A 13,596-nucleotide genomic window follows, 5' to 3' on the forward strand; every position below is an offset into this window, starting at 1 on the left:
CATTGGTTGTCTAACAGAAAGAGAGAATGAAATTTGTCTGCTAGTCCTCAAGGATACCAGCAGCTCTCTTACCAGAAACCTTTGCAAAATATTCTCGTTGGATCATTTTTGTCTTTTCTTTTCACTTGACTAAATCATGCTCATCATTCAAGACTCAACCAACATATATTTATGATCTCCTCAGGCTGGTTTAATTGTACTTCTTAATACAGTAATTATTACTATAGACCAGTTTTTGTCAGCTAGAGTTTGATGAGAAAATTACACCTTAATGCCATAAGTCTTAGAATGGATTGAATTAATTTATCTCCTATGCATTGAGGTGCACGTAATGTTTATGTAACATCATTGGGAGAACTGAGAAAACAGTCACTCAAATCATTTTCTGTGTTTGATGGTGCAGGTAACTCCAGTTGAGAAAAGCTGCCACAGAGTATTATAATTTTTCCGCCTTGTTTCTTGTTATCTCCCAAAGAATTGTACGCTCTATGAAGGAATGGACTGCATCTCGTTCCATCATTGTACCCCTAATGCTAGTTCAATGAATGCCTTCCGTGTAGGAGTTGTTTGATACATATTTGTGAATTAAATGACACAATGAAGGAAGCTTCCTCTGGCATAATTTTGATGGTAGAACTGTTTAAGGTGACCAGTAATTCATATCACAATATCCAGGGAGGGATATGTGAGCCTAGGTCATACATGAACTGGTGTTAATATTTGAAAGGTCCAGTTAGATGGGGAGGCCACTGGTAGTCTGTGGTTGTAATTGTCTCAGAGAGTGGTAGGACTGACACCCAGTTCTCAAGTCATTTTATTCATAACTGAGCTAGTCTGGGTGAGCAAGAACAAAGATGGGACAAGACCACAAGTCTCATCCAGGAGGCTAGCTTGGGTTCCTTTATAGGGTAGGGACGATAAGAGTCCCGAGAATGGCAAGAGACGAGGTTTTCAAGTATCTACCTGTTTCATATTTGCTATTGTTCCATTGGTCACAGTGTTGTGGACTGAATGTTTGTGTGCCCTCAAAATTCATATGTTGAAGTCCTAACCCGCAATGTAATGATATTTGGAGATGGGGCCTTTGGGATATAATTAGGTCATGAAGGCGGGATCCTGCTCTCATGGAATTATTGCCCTCATAAGAAGAGACATCAGAGAGCATGATCTCTCTTTGCACACATGCACCAAGAAAAGGCTATGTCAGCACACAGTAAGAAAGCGGCTTTCTGAAAACCAGAAAGAAGGGTCTCACAGCCCTGACCATGCTGGCACCCTGATCTCAGACCTCCAGCCTCCAGAGGCATGAGAAAATAAGTTTCTGTTGTTTGAGCTGTCCAGTCTGCAGTATTTTGTCATGGCATCCCGCACAGACTAATACACACAACAAGTCACATGGCCAAGCCCAGAGTAAGTGTGAAAGGGAACTATTTAAAGAGGTGAGTACAGAGAGGGCAATAATTTGTGGCCAATTTTGCAATCTTCCGTAATTGCATTATAGTCTTTGAATAAATATGATGCATGATCTAATAAAATTTGTGTAGGTATCATAAATTAATGAATTATTCCCCTTTGGATATAAAATATTTTTTAAAGAAGCTCTCCTTTTAGAAGGAAAGACCTGGTGTCAGATATTCTGATGGTATTCAGAGCTTACGCATCCTGCGCTTACTTATTATGTGCGCTTCAGGACTATTACGTGTTTTACTAGTTTTGCAGGCTGCTCATATTTCCCGGTGGATATATACATGAGACCAAATGACAATGCAGGCTAAATAGTCATTAAATCCGCCTTCAATAATCTGTTCAAAACTTAAAATTCCTATTATTTTATTGCCAATTGACCTTCAGGCAAATTGTCAAAAAATTTATGAGGGTTGCAGCATGAATATGTTCCCAGGTGTCTCTTGGGTAAAATATGACTCGCGGCTTTCTTGCTCCTGAAATGATTAAGCCTCAAACCTGGAGTTGACAGCGAGTCAGTGCACAGATTGATGCTCTCAATGACTAACGTTTGACAGAGTGTGCCTCTGATTTATGATGCTTCTAGGTAAAACCAGTTTACCTCATTTTTTAGTATTTTTACTATGCTCTTTCACTAATCAGATGAAACAATTTAATTTCTTTTATATTGAAGATGTGCACTTTGAATAAACAAATTACTTAAAATTAAACTTTTTTTTTTAAGTATAATTTTAGTGTATTTTTTGTTAGGCTGACATGGTCCTTGCTCTTTTCTTTTTTGATGTCAAGTATCTCCTGATTTTTTTTATTTGTTTTTTTGGGGTTTATCTAACAGTAAACTTAGTACTTATATAAAATCTATTTAGTAATTATTGGCTTTTTATTATCATTTATCTATTCAAGCACAGCAAATGTACTTGAGAAACAGTCAACAATTAGGCCAGCTCTCACTAAATGAGCTTTCCTGAAAAATATAGAAAACTAGGAAATCACTTTTCTCTTACTCCTCAGGAATACTTTGAATAATTATAATGTTTTATATTTGTTTTTTTTAAAGAATTAAAGCATGTCACAGTAGAGAAGGAAACAAAATGCAATAAACAGAGGGAGAGGAGATAATAGACAGTTCCTTTCTGCAATATTTTTATCTACTAAGTAGATAAAAGAACACTACTGTTTATTATGTGTTTTTTATATCATATATATATTTGATAAATATAAAAGATTTTAAGTAACATTTACCTAAATTAGAAACTAGATTAATATAATGAATCTCCAGAAGCATGCAATTCAACTGAAGAATTTACTAGAAACATCACTTGAAATGACTTTATTCCTCTCCTGTTTCATCCCCAGTGTACCCCCACCATGGAAGTAACTATTATTCTGAACTTTATATTGATCCATTGCTTGTGTATGTGTGTTGGGGGGGGGGGGAATGTGGATATGTGTGTTTCCCGGCTTTATTAAGATATAACGTTGTGTAAATTTAAGATGGAAACCTGATGATTTGATACACATCTATATGGTGAAATGATTACCACAATAGGGTAGTTAACACCTCCATCACCTCATATAATTACCATTTTTATTTTGTAGTGAGAACATTTCAGATCTACTCTTTTAGCAAATTTTAAGTGTATAATAAAAAAATTTTGTTAAATGTAGTCACCATGCTGTATACTAGATCCTCAGAACTTATTCATCTTATAACTAGATGTTACTATTGTGCACTCAACATCTTTCTAATTCTCCCACGCCACATCCCCTGGCAACCACCATTCTACTCTCTGTTTCTAGGAGTTTGATGTTTTTAGATTCCACATATAAGTGAGATCATACAGTATTTGTCTTTCTCTAACTTATTGCACTTAGCATAATGCCCTCGGTCCATCCATGTGATCATAAATGGCAGAATTTCCTTCTTTTTTATGGATGAGTAATATTCCATTGTGTGTGTGTGTGTGTGTGTATCTATATACACATTTATGAAAATACATTTCCTTGATTTTTTTTCCTGTGCAGAAGCTTTTTAGTTTGGTCTAATCCCACTTTTTTTTTTTACCTTGTCTTTTGTTTCTTGTGCTTTTGGTGTCATATCCAAAAAATTATTGTGAAGACCAGTATCAAGGGACTTTTTCCCTATGTTTTCTTCTAAGAGTTTTAGGGTTTTATTCTTACATTTAAGTTTTAATCCATTTTAAGTTAATTTTTGTGAGTGGTGCAAGATAGAGGCCCAATTGTATTTTTTTGCGTATGATTATCCAGTTTCCCCAACACTGTTTATTGAAAAGACTCTCCTTTTCCCATTTTGTATTCTTGGCTCACTTGTCAGATATTAGTTGATTGTATTTGCATGGGTTTATTTCTGGGTTTGTGAATCTGTTGCATTGGTCCATATGTCTTATTTTTATGCCAATACCATACTGTTTTGATTACTATACTTTTGTAATATGGTTTGAAATCAGAAAGTGTGATGCCGCCAGCTTTGTTGTTCTTTCTCAAGATTGCTTGGGCTATTCAGGGTCTTTTGTGGTTCCATATGAATTTTAGGATTTTTTTTTTCTATTTCTGTGAAAAATGCCACTGGTATCTTGATAGGCATCCCATTGAATCTGTAGATTGCTTTGTGCAGGGTGGACATTATAACATTATTAATTCTTCTAGTCGGTGAACCTCAGATATCTTTCCAAATATTACTTCTTCAATTTATTTCATCAAAGTCTTATAGTTTTAAGTGCAGAGACCTTTTCCTCTTTGGTTAAATTGACTTCTAAGTATTTTATTGTTTTGATGCTATTGATTTTATTCTTAATTTCTTTTTTCAGATAGTTCAGTTGTAGTGTATAGAAATGCAACTAATTTCTGTGTATTGATTTTGTATCCTGGAACTTCATTGAATTTGTTAATTAGTTCTGACAGTTTTTGGTAGATTCTTTAGGATTTTCTACATTTAAGTTCATATCATCTGCTAACAGAGACGATTTTGCTTCTTCCTTTGCAATATGGATGACTTTTCTTTCTTTTTCATCTAGATCTTAGAGGAAAAGTTTTCAGTTTTTTACTCTTGAGTATGATGTTAGCTGTGAGCTTGTCATATATGGCATTTATTATGTCGAGGTACATTCCTTTTATACCTAATTTCTTGAGAGTTTTTATCATGAAAGGATGTTGAATTTTGTCAGATGCTTTTGTATATCTATTGAGATGATGATATAATTTTCATCCTTCATTAATGTGGTATACCACATTTATTGATTTGTGTATGTTCAACCATCTTTGCATCCTAAGGATAATTCCCACTTGATCATGATTGTGATCCTTTTAATGTGCTGTTGAATTCACTTTGCTAGTATTTTGTTGGGAATATTTGCATCTATGTTCATCTATGTTCATTTGGCCTGTAACTCAATTATCTTGTAGTGTCCTTATTTTAGTATCAGAGTAATACTGGTCTCATAGAATGAGTTTGGGAGTGTTCCTTTTTTTCAATATTTTGGAAGACTTTGAGGATTGGTGTTAATTCTTCTTTAAACGTTTGGTAGAATTCAGCAGTCAAGTCATCTAGTCCTGGGCTTTTCATTTTTGAGAGGTTTTTGATTACTGATTCAATCACCTTACTTGTTATTGGTCTGTTCAGATTTTCTATTTCTTCATGATTCAGTCTTGGTAGTTTGCATGTTTCTAAGAATGTATCCATTTCTTCTGGATTATACAATTTGTTGGCTTGTAATTTTTCATGGTAGTCTCTTGTGATCCTTTGTATTTCTGTGATAATAGTGGTAATGTCTCCTCTTTTATGTGGGACGTTATTTATCTGAGTCTTCTCCCTCTTTGTTTTTCTTAGTCTAGCCAAAGGTTTGTCAATTTTGTCTGTCTTTTCAAATAAACCAGCTATTAGTTTCATTGATCTTTTCTAATTTTTTTTCTGGTCTCTATTTATTTCTGATTTGATCTTTATAATTTCTTTTTTTCCTTGCTAACTTTAGGTCTAGTTTGTTCTTCTTTTTTCTAGTTCCTTGAGGTATAAAGTTAATTTGTTTATTTGAGATTTTCTCAATGTAAGTGTTTATCACTATAAACCTCTGTCTTAGAATTACTTTTACTATTTTCCGTAAGTTTTGGCATGTGTTTTCATTTTCTTTTGTTTCAAGATGTTTTTTGATTTTCCTTTTGATTTCTTCTTTGACTCATTAGTTGTTCAGAAGTATGTTGCTTAATTTCCACATCTTTGCGAATTTTCCAGTTTTCCTTCTGTTATTGATTTCTAGTTTCATTCCATTATGGTCAGAAAAGATATTTGGTATGATTTCAATCTTCTTAAATTTTCTAGGACTTGTTTTGTGACCTAACATGTGATCTGTCCTGGAGAATGTTCCATTTACAATTGAGAAGAATGTGCATTCTGTTGCTGTTGGATGGAATGTTCTGTATATGTCTGTTTGGTCCATTTGGTCTAAAGTATATTTCAAGTCCAATGTTTCCTGATTGATTTTCTGCCTGGATGATCTATCTATTGTTGAAAGTTGGATGTTGAAATCCCCTACTGTATTGTATTGCTGTCTTATTTCCTCCTTTCAGATCTGTTAATATTCACTTAATATAGTTAGGTACCCCATTTTGGGGTTCATATATATTTACAATTGTTATATCGTCTTGATGAATTGCCCCCTTTTTCATTATATAATGACTTTCTTTGTCTCTTGTTAGAGTTTTGGACTTAACATCTATTTTGACTTATGTAGGTAATATAAGGATAGCTATCCTGATCTCTTTTGCTTTCCATTTGCATGGAAATCTTTTCCTCTCTCTTCACTCTGAGCTTATGTGTGTCCTTAAAGCTGAAGTCTCTTACAGGCAGCATATTGCTGGCTGTATGTTTTTTTTTTTTTGTCCATTTTGCTGCTCTATGCCTTTTGATTAAGAATTTAATTCATTTACATATAAAGTAACTATTGATAGGTGAGTACTTACTGATGCCATCTTATTAATTGGTTTTTGACTATTTTATAGCTCCCATATTCCTTTTTTCCTCTCTTGCTATCTATTTTAATGAATTTATAATTTTCTTTAGTGGTATGCCTTAATTTCCTTCTCTTTGTCTTTTGTGTGCATTCTGTAGGTTTTGCTTTGTAGTCACCATGAAGCTAATATAAATCATTTCATAGATATAATGGTCTATTTTATGCCGATAATAATTTAAATTGCATACAAAAACTCTACTCTTTACTCCCTTCCCCCCATATTTTATGTTTTTGATGTCACAATTTACCTCTTATATTGTATATCTGTTAACAAATTATTGTAGCTCTTGTTATTTTTAATAAATCTACCTTCTTTCCCTCTGGCCCCATGGTTACTGCTTTGTCATGGCTTTTCCAGATTACTGCAATAAAATTTAATTACTTTGTTGGTATATCATCTATCTCCCTTCAGGTATTTTCTCTGCCGTATCGCTAGGATTATTCTTTAAAATGCAAACTAATTAAATCATCCCCTTGTTCAAAAAGCAAAATATAAGTTCCAAAGCTTTAAGATGAATAGACAGTGTGCCCTTCCACCCTCATTTCTCTTCAACGACATCGTGGTGTCATGCTGTCTATTTCCAGGACATACCAACTGGTATGATTTTTGTCACGTATTACAACTACCAATCCCACTGCACTCCAACCCATGCTAAGAGTGAATCCCTTTCATCTTTCAAGACGCAGCTCACCCAGGTCAGTGTGACTTCAACTCCTCTCAACAAAGCTCCTTGACCATCACCATATAGTCTAGATTTTCATCCTCTTAGCCCCATAGAAATCTGAATTTACCTGTCTAATGATGTTTATCATACCAATTGTAACCATGTACTTCATAATTTACCTCCTAGATTGAGTTATTTCATAGATCAGGAGCTATATTCTATATCATAGTCATCTTTATATTTCCAATGTCTGGCACAATCTTTGGCATGAAATGAGATATCCAGTAAACGTTTGGTGAAATAAAGAATGAATGCTAGAAACAAGAAGACATAAAAACACAATGTTCTACATTGATTTTGTCATAAGGACAGAATTAGAATGAAGAAAGAACTTGGTTAAGGCTTACCTCTAGGAATAAGAACTCAGGATAGAAACTCATTTCCACTTTAATTATCATCTCAGGGAGAGGCAGGATCTGTAATTGAAGACCAGCACAGTTAATACCCCGTAAGCTGTTGAACTTCCCCATGTTTATCATTTTTACTATCCCTACGTGTTTTCCCACAGTGATAATTAGTAATAACCTGAAAAAGAAAGAACTTTTCTGCCTAACTTTAGGGGCATCGAGAAAAGGCAGGTTTAGGGAGACTATCCCAATTTGCAGTCAAGACTGCAATGTAGAACTTTTACGAAGGACAGAGAGGCAACGGACAAGAAGATTAGCAAACAGGCTGAGTGCCTGGGACCCACAGCCAAGAAAGAATGAATCAGGGAGTGAGTGAGTTGGTCCTGAGAGCTTCCAAGAGCCATGGGGCTGAGCATCGCAGAGCATTTGGGGCGTTTTCCAATATAGTGTTTTCTGTATAGCAGTTAAGCAAGTTTGAAAAGCAGCCTTGAACTTTATAGGAATTATATGTGGTCTTAATTCTCTTAGACTGAGAATTAATTATCTTGGTTGCTACTGTGTTTTGGATTGAGAAAAAGGCAGGGAGGAGAGGAGGTCTTCAGCTTCCACTCTTTAGAAGTAAGTAAAACAAAGGTTCTTCAGCATTTTACTTTCCTTGGTTACTATATTTGCAAACACTCTTTTGTCTACCCCTGACCCCTGAATGATGAATCTCTATCGTAATACTCTGTTTATTTTCTTTGTACAGGGTATCAGTCTGTAATTGTCCTGTCTTCGTTTGTAACTTTCTTTTTGCCTCTCTCCTCTACTAAAATACACGTCCATGGGTGGGAGTTTGTTTTGTTCAGCACTGTAGCCACTGTGCTTGGCACATAGCAGGTTTTCAATGGATGTTTGTTGAATATTGACTGAATATGGAGTCAGGTTGATATTAATAATCTCAGACTCTTCACCCTTCACTTCTCTTCACAGGGACCTTGAATTCTCTGAAATGTCTCCCGCAAAATATTTCTGGGACTCACATGATATCAGAGAGAGATCAAATGCGTTTTTCCACTACTGTTTCTCACCATTGCAAATGCCTTCAGTGGAAACAACACCAATAGCAACAACAACATTGTCTATGTAAATGCTCCCAAAGTAATTGATTCCCAAGGACCCAAAGCTGGGGTGCAGGCAGGAATGGCAAAAACGCCCCCTGTCCAAATCTATACCAAACTTTATCTGCTAAATCTTAAAACATCACTGTGTACAGAGCCTCAATGTCTCTCAGGAAAACAGTTTCTTTAGTGTCTGTCTTTAAACAGTCTGTCCACTGGAACCTGCAGGCTGGACAGTGTGGTTACCATGGCATCCTTCTTGCTTACTGTATTGTTTTGCTCCCTCCTGGGTATCCATGCTCTCTCCCCCCTGCCTGTAGCCACATAGCAAAACAAACAAAACAAAACAAAATTGTCAGTTCATGCAAATAGATTCCTGGAATCATCTTCAGTTCCCTGGCGCTGTAAGAATAGTTTGGAACCTCAGTTTTCTCTGCACCAGAAAAACTCTCTGTATAAACATACTGTTCTCATTGGAATCTAGAAGCCTCCCTAGCTTATTGAAAACATTTTTTTTATAGAACTTCTTCAAAAATTGCAGAAAAATTGTTAATAACATTTTTCCTAACTCAATTATTTCCTGAAATAATTTCCTTGTCTATCAGGAGATTCATATACATTAGGGAGAGGTGTAGGCATGATGGTGAACGAAGAATAGTTCTTGTTTTGTAGCCCCATTTAAGGTCAAGTGTGACTGGACGTAATATTGCAAATAGTGATTCAACCTATAGCATTTCTTTTTTTTTTAGAGACTGGCACCTGAGCTAACTTCTGTTGCCAATCTTCTTTTTTTCTTCTTCTTCTCCCCACAGCCCCCAGTACATAGTTATATATTCTAGTTGTAGGTCCTTCTGGTTCTGCTATGTGGGACGCCACCTCAGCATGGCTAGATGAGCGGTGCTAGGTCTATGCCCAGGATCTGAACCAGCGAACCCCGGCTGCTAAAGCAGAGCACACGAACTTAACCACTTGGCCATAGGGCTGGCCCCTCAACCTATAGCATTTCTTAATCTCTTATATTGGATAGAGAGCTTTCTTTTACTGAATCCTTTAAGAGGGTCAGCTGTGGGCACAGATGGAACCAATGACATTCAGGTCTTTTTTTTAGGTCCATGAGGAACATGGCTTAGTCAGTGTGAACTCCTTTCAGGATAGGTTTATATTCAAAGGTCTAATTATTTCCATCACCCAGAGGGGCCAGTTGGAGTGGGTTAGAGTCCTAAGACCCCAGGAATCCCTTAATGCAGCCTCATTCCCCAAGGTCCTTGGTGGTGAGTTTTACACGTTTGACCCCAAAGGAACTGGGTGAAAGGTTTGTCTGAGATGGAGGTGAAAGATAGGAATCCCTTTCTGCTGTTCGCAGGTTTGGAATGGTGTCATTCTAGTGAGCAGAGCAGAAAGGACCGGAAGCTTGTTGCTTCTATCTCAGCTGCATGTCCTGCTGTCTGTCAGTCTGGGATGCATGGAACTGGCAACCAGAAGGTCAGAGAAAGCACAGCGCTCTCTCGTGGAGCATGAAGGAATGTAAAGGAAGCTTTAGGGCTTGAGAGCTAACTTTTCATTCAAGCTGCAGCAAAGTCGGAACAAACATGAAGAGAATGGTTCCCAGTCAGGCAGCAGAATCTCTGGTCTGGGAGGATGGGTGGATGCCAGGAGCTATGAGGAAAGCGCTAGGTGGGAACAAAATTAAACTAATAAAAGAATTAAAAGGTAGAGAAATTACGTTAGAATCAAGGTGATGCTTGGAATTATTGATATCTTCCCTGCCCAGTTGGCAGCCAAACCTGAAAGAAGGCAGCCTCCTTAGGCTCCTTTAGGAGAAGGCTAAGGTGGGGGAAATGAATGCAGTGTGCAAAGGCAAAAGGTTTCTGAGAATTCTGTTGCTTCCCATTTGCTGTGGTCCAAGTGCGTCATCAGTTCTCAGGGGACCACAGTTTGTTTGTTTATGTGTTTTTATGGGATTCACAGTCTCGACTAGGACAGTGAGCAAAGGGAAAGGGAATGAGAAGGCTTTCTTTCTCTGCCTTCGGGATGACCCTTCTTTCTGGTGACCTTCCAGGGGTGATAAGCAGGATCGAACCAATCAATTTATTTTCAGCCACGCCTGTGGCTCTCAGCTAGGTTATATTTAACTTTGGGTTCATTTTTGCCAGTCAGCACCAACTTCATTATCAGTGTTCAGTGAATATTACATAACAATGACATCGGATTCTAAATAAGAGGGCTTGGAATGGTGAATTCTGTGGAATTCCTTCCTTAGAGAGGATCTTCGTAGTGAATCTTGAGAATGTCATAAGATGTGATGAAAGTGACCATTTTCAGCTCTGCTGCCTATTTCAGCTGGTTTTTATTGATCTTTTATAAGAAATGATTGCAGTAACAGTCCCCACCGAAGTCAGTGTCATAAAATTTATGTTTAAGTTTGAAAAGAGGAGTACCTTTTGGAATGTTTGTAAATAGTCAACTCTGATGCATTATTAATGCTCTTTAGTGATTATTTAAATTCTATTGAATATAATATTTTTATCAAACAATAAATGATTGAAATGATTCCCATGTGGTATTCATGTAGTATAATATTTTTATTTGAGTATATAAATTTGGCAAATATGGGAACTAAAAACATATAGTGTATGAATTGAAATATTACATACTTCTTTAAAACATTTTGAATATATAATATTGGAGGCTCTATTTTCATTCTATCTTTGAAAAATATCTTCATGTGATTTATTTGCAACACTTAACCAAATTGTCCCACTTTTATGGGAACGTATTCTGTTAAAGAACATGAAAATATGCTTCAATATTTTAATCTTGATAAATGAAAAACTATTCAAACATATACCAGATCCTCTGAGGTTCTCATACAATAAGTTTTATGGAAACTAAATTGTGATTTGGGAATTGAATAAAATTTTAAGCACGCTTAAGGAACCAGCACTTGGCCTTTAGGAGCCTCTTGAATTTAATTAAATGCTTGGCCCCGTCCACTTATATAATGGAATTCCTTCAGATGATTCTTTCAAAAGAACTTTTCTCATTCAGCCCATATTTTTGGAATCTTGGAAAACTTTCTCAAATAATGTCTATCTGTTCATTACTTATTTTTGAATGGCAGTAGCATTTTCCTAGAGGAGGGAAAAAGTTTGTATGTCACACGCTAAGAAAGTCTATAAAATAGAACTAGTGTCATAGAATCAAATATGAGCTGAAAGGGACCTCTGAGAACACTTAATCCTGCGCTTTTTACAAATAAGGAAATTAAAAGCCAGTGTGAATGTCACTTGCTTAAAGGGTTACAACACTTTAGCAACGTTTATTGTAATACATGTATTTAAATTTTCCATAGTGTTACATCTCTGTACGTCACGTAAAGCAAGTTACAGGATATTGGAGTCACTTTAATCACGTGGTCATTTTACATTTCCAACAGTCACTGTTGCTTTCCATGCAGGCTGATAGCGCATTTTATAGTATAACCCTTTAAAAAATATTTCAAAAATTATTTGGTTCTATTTAGTGCAAATAATAACTCTCAGTTCTTTCTGAGACATGCCTCTCTAAATAGACTGAATTATGGAAAATCTGAGTTCATTAGATCTTCAGGGACCACACCATTGATCTCTTCTCCACCTCTGCTCCCAACTGTTTTTCAAACTGAAAGAATTTACTGGTGTCTGACTTAAGCCTTTAAGAGATTTTAAGAAAAGTTACTAAGGCTACATCCTGGGTTTGGTCTTTACCCCTGCTTTAGTGACCTTTTGATTTAGTTTTTGCCCTGAGCTGGTGTCTTAACTTGAGAATCTTTTTCCAGGCTAAAGATAGAGGGAAAAATGTGTCTTTCAACCCTGCAAATCCTGTAACACATGGATTGTCCCTTTTCCCTTTGCATCCCTGCTTGCAAACAGGTCGTGTCTATTATGACTTCATTGCCTTTCCTAGAACTTGTGAATGTAGCTAATTAAAACCAATTTATGGGGCCAGTCCAGTGGCATAGTGACTGAGTTACGTGTTCCACTTTGGTGGCCTGGGATTCGCTGGTTCGGATCCCAGGTGTTCTTGTCAAGCCATGCTGAGGCAGGCATCCCACATATAAATTGGAGGAAGATGGGCACAGATGTTAGCTCAGGGCAAGTCTTCCTCAGCAAAAAGAGGAGGTTTGGCTGCAGATGTTAGCTCAGGACTAATCTTCCTCAAAAAAGAAAAAATAATAATTAAAAAAAAAAAACAATTCATGCTACCAACATTTTTTCTCCAAATCTTTTGTCCCAGAACCCTAACTGCATTGTGTGCATTTTCTGCCTTTTAGGATATCACAGGCAAAAGTTTTACCAAATATTTCGCCTCTGCCTAGCATACATTGTCATTGTTTAACCTTTTCTAACAGAGAGTCCTCACCACCAGCTGCCCATCCCTCAAGCCAGTGCCACGTAGTTTAGGATTTTGTTTTACCCACCCAACCTCAGATTTTGTTTTTCTATCAAACAACTCCAATATCTTAGAGCTTACAACAATAGGTATTTATTTCTTGTTCATGCTACTTGGCGGCGATGGGTCAGCAATAACTCAGGTTCGCTCTGGTAGGATTGGCTGATCTTCAAACATATTCTTATTTTCAGGGATCTGGGCTAAAGGGACATGTTCTCATCTTGGACGGTAAGGACTACAGCTGTAAAGTCAAAACGTGCAAATACATTTTAAGCTTACTCTTGGGCATGGCCTAGACATCATTGGCGTCCCGTAGATGAAGCAAGTCACATGGCCTAGCCCAAAGTCAGTGGGTAGGGAGTATACTTTGCCTGCAGAGAAGCATGACAAGGATGGGTAGGGGACAAATAATTATGAAAAAAAATCAAAATTACCAATTTAATTCTCTCATAAGTGTATAGAAGAAGAAATAGGTGATAACCTGATTAGGTTCCTAAGAGTTCCA

At 36.6% G+C, this 13,596-nt stretch overlaps 1 protein-coding gene across 19 annotated transcripts in view; it reads left to right on the forward strand.

Annotated features, from left to right (window-relative positions):
• SLC16A7 (solute carrier family 16 member 7) overlaps positions 1-13,596 on the forward strand; it is a 152,849-nt gene that overhangs the window by 66,106 nt on the left and 73,147 nt on the right. Inside the window, exon 1 of one of the 19 annotated variants that reach the window (XM_070270316.1) lies at positions 7,524-8,178. The exons of 16 other annotated variants lie outside the window; for them this stretch is intronic. The gene's annotated coding sequence lies outside the window, so the exon portion shown is untranslated. Of the gene's footprint in view, positions 1-7,523; positions 8,179-13,596 lie in introns of those variants that run through there. 2 more of the 19 variants (XM_070270324.1, XM_023643908.2) reach the window with 2 other exon arrangements.

The sequence above is a fragment of the Equus caballus genome, chromosome 6, assembly GCF_041296265.1.
Source record: "Equus caballus isolate H_3958 breed thoroughbred chromosome 6, TB-T2T, whole genome shotgun sequence".
Lineage (NCBI taxonomy): Eukaryota > Metazoa > Chordata > Mammalia > Perissodactyla > Equidae > Equus > Equus caballus.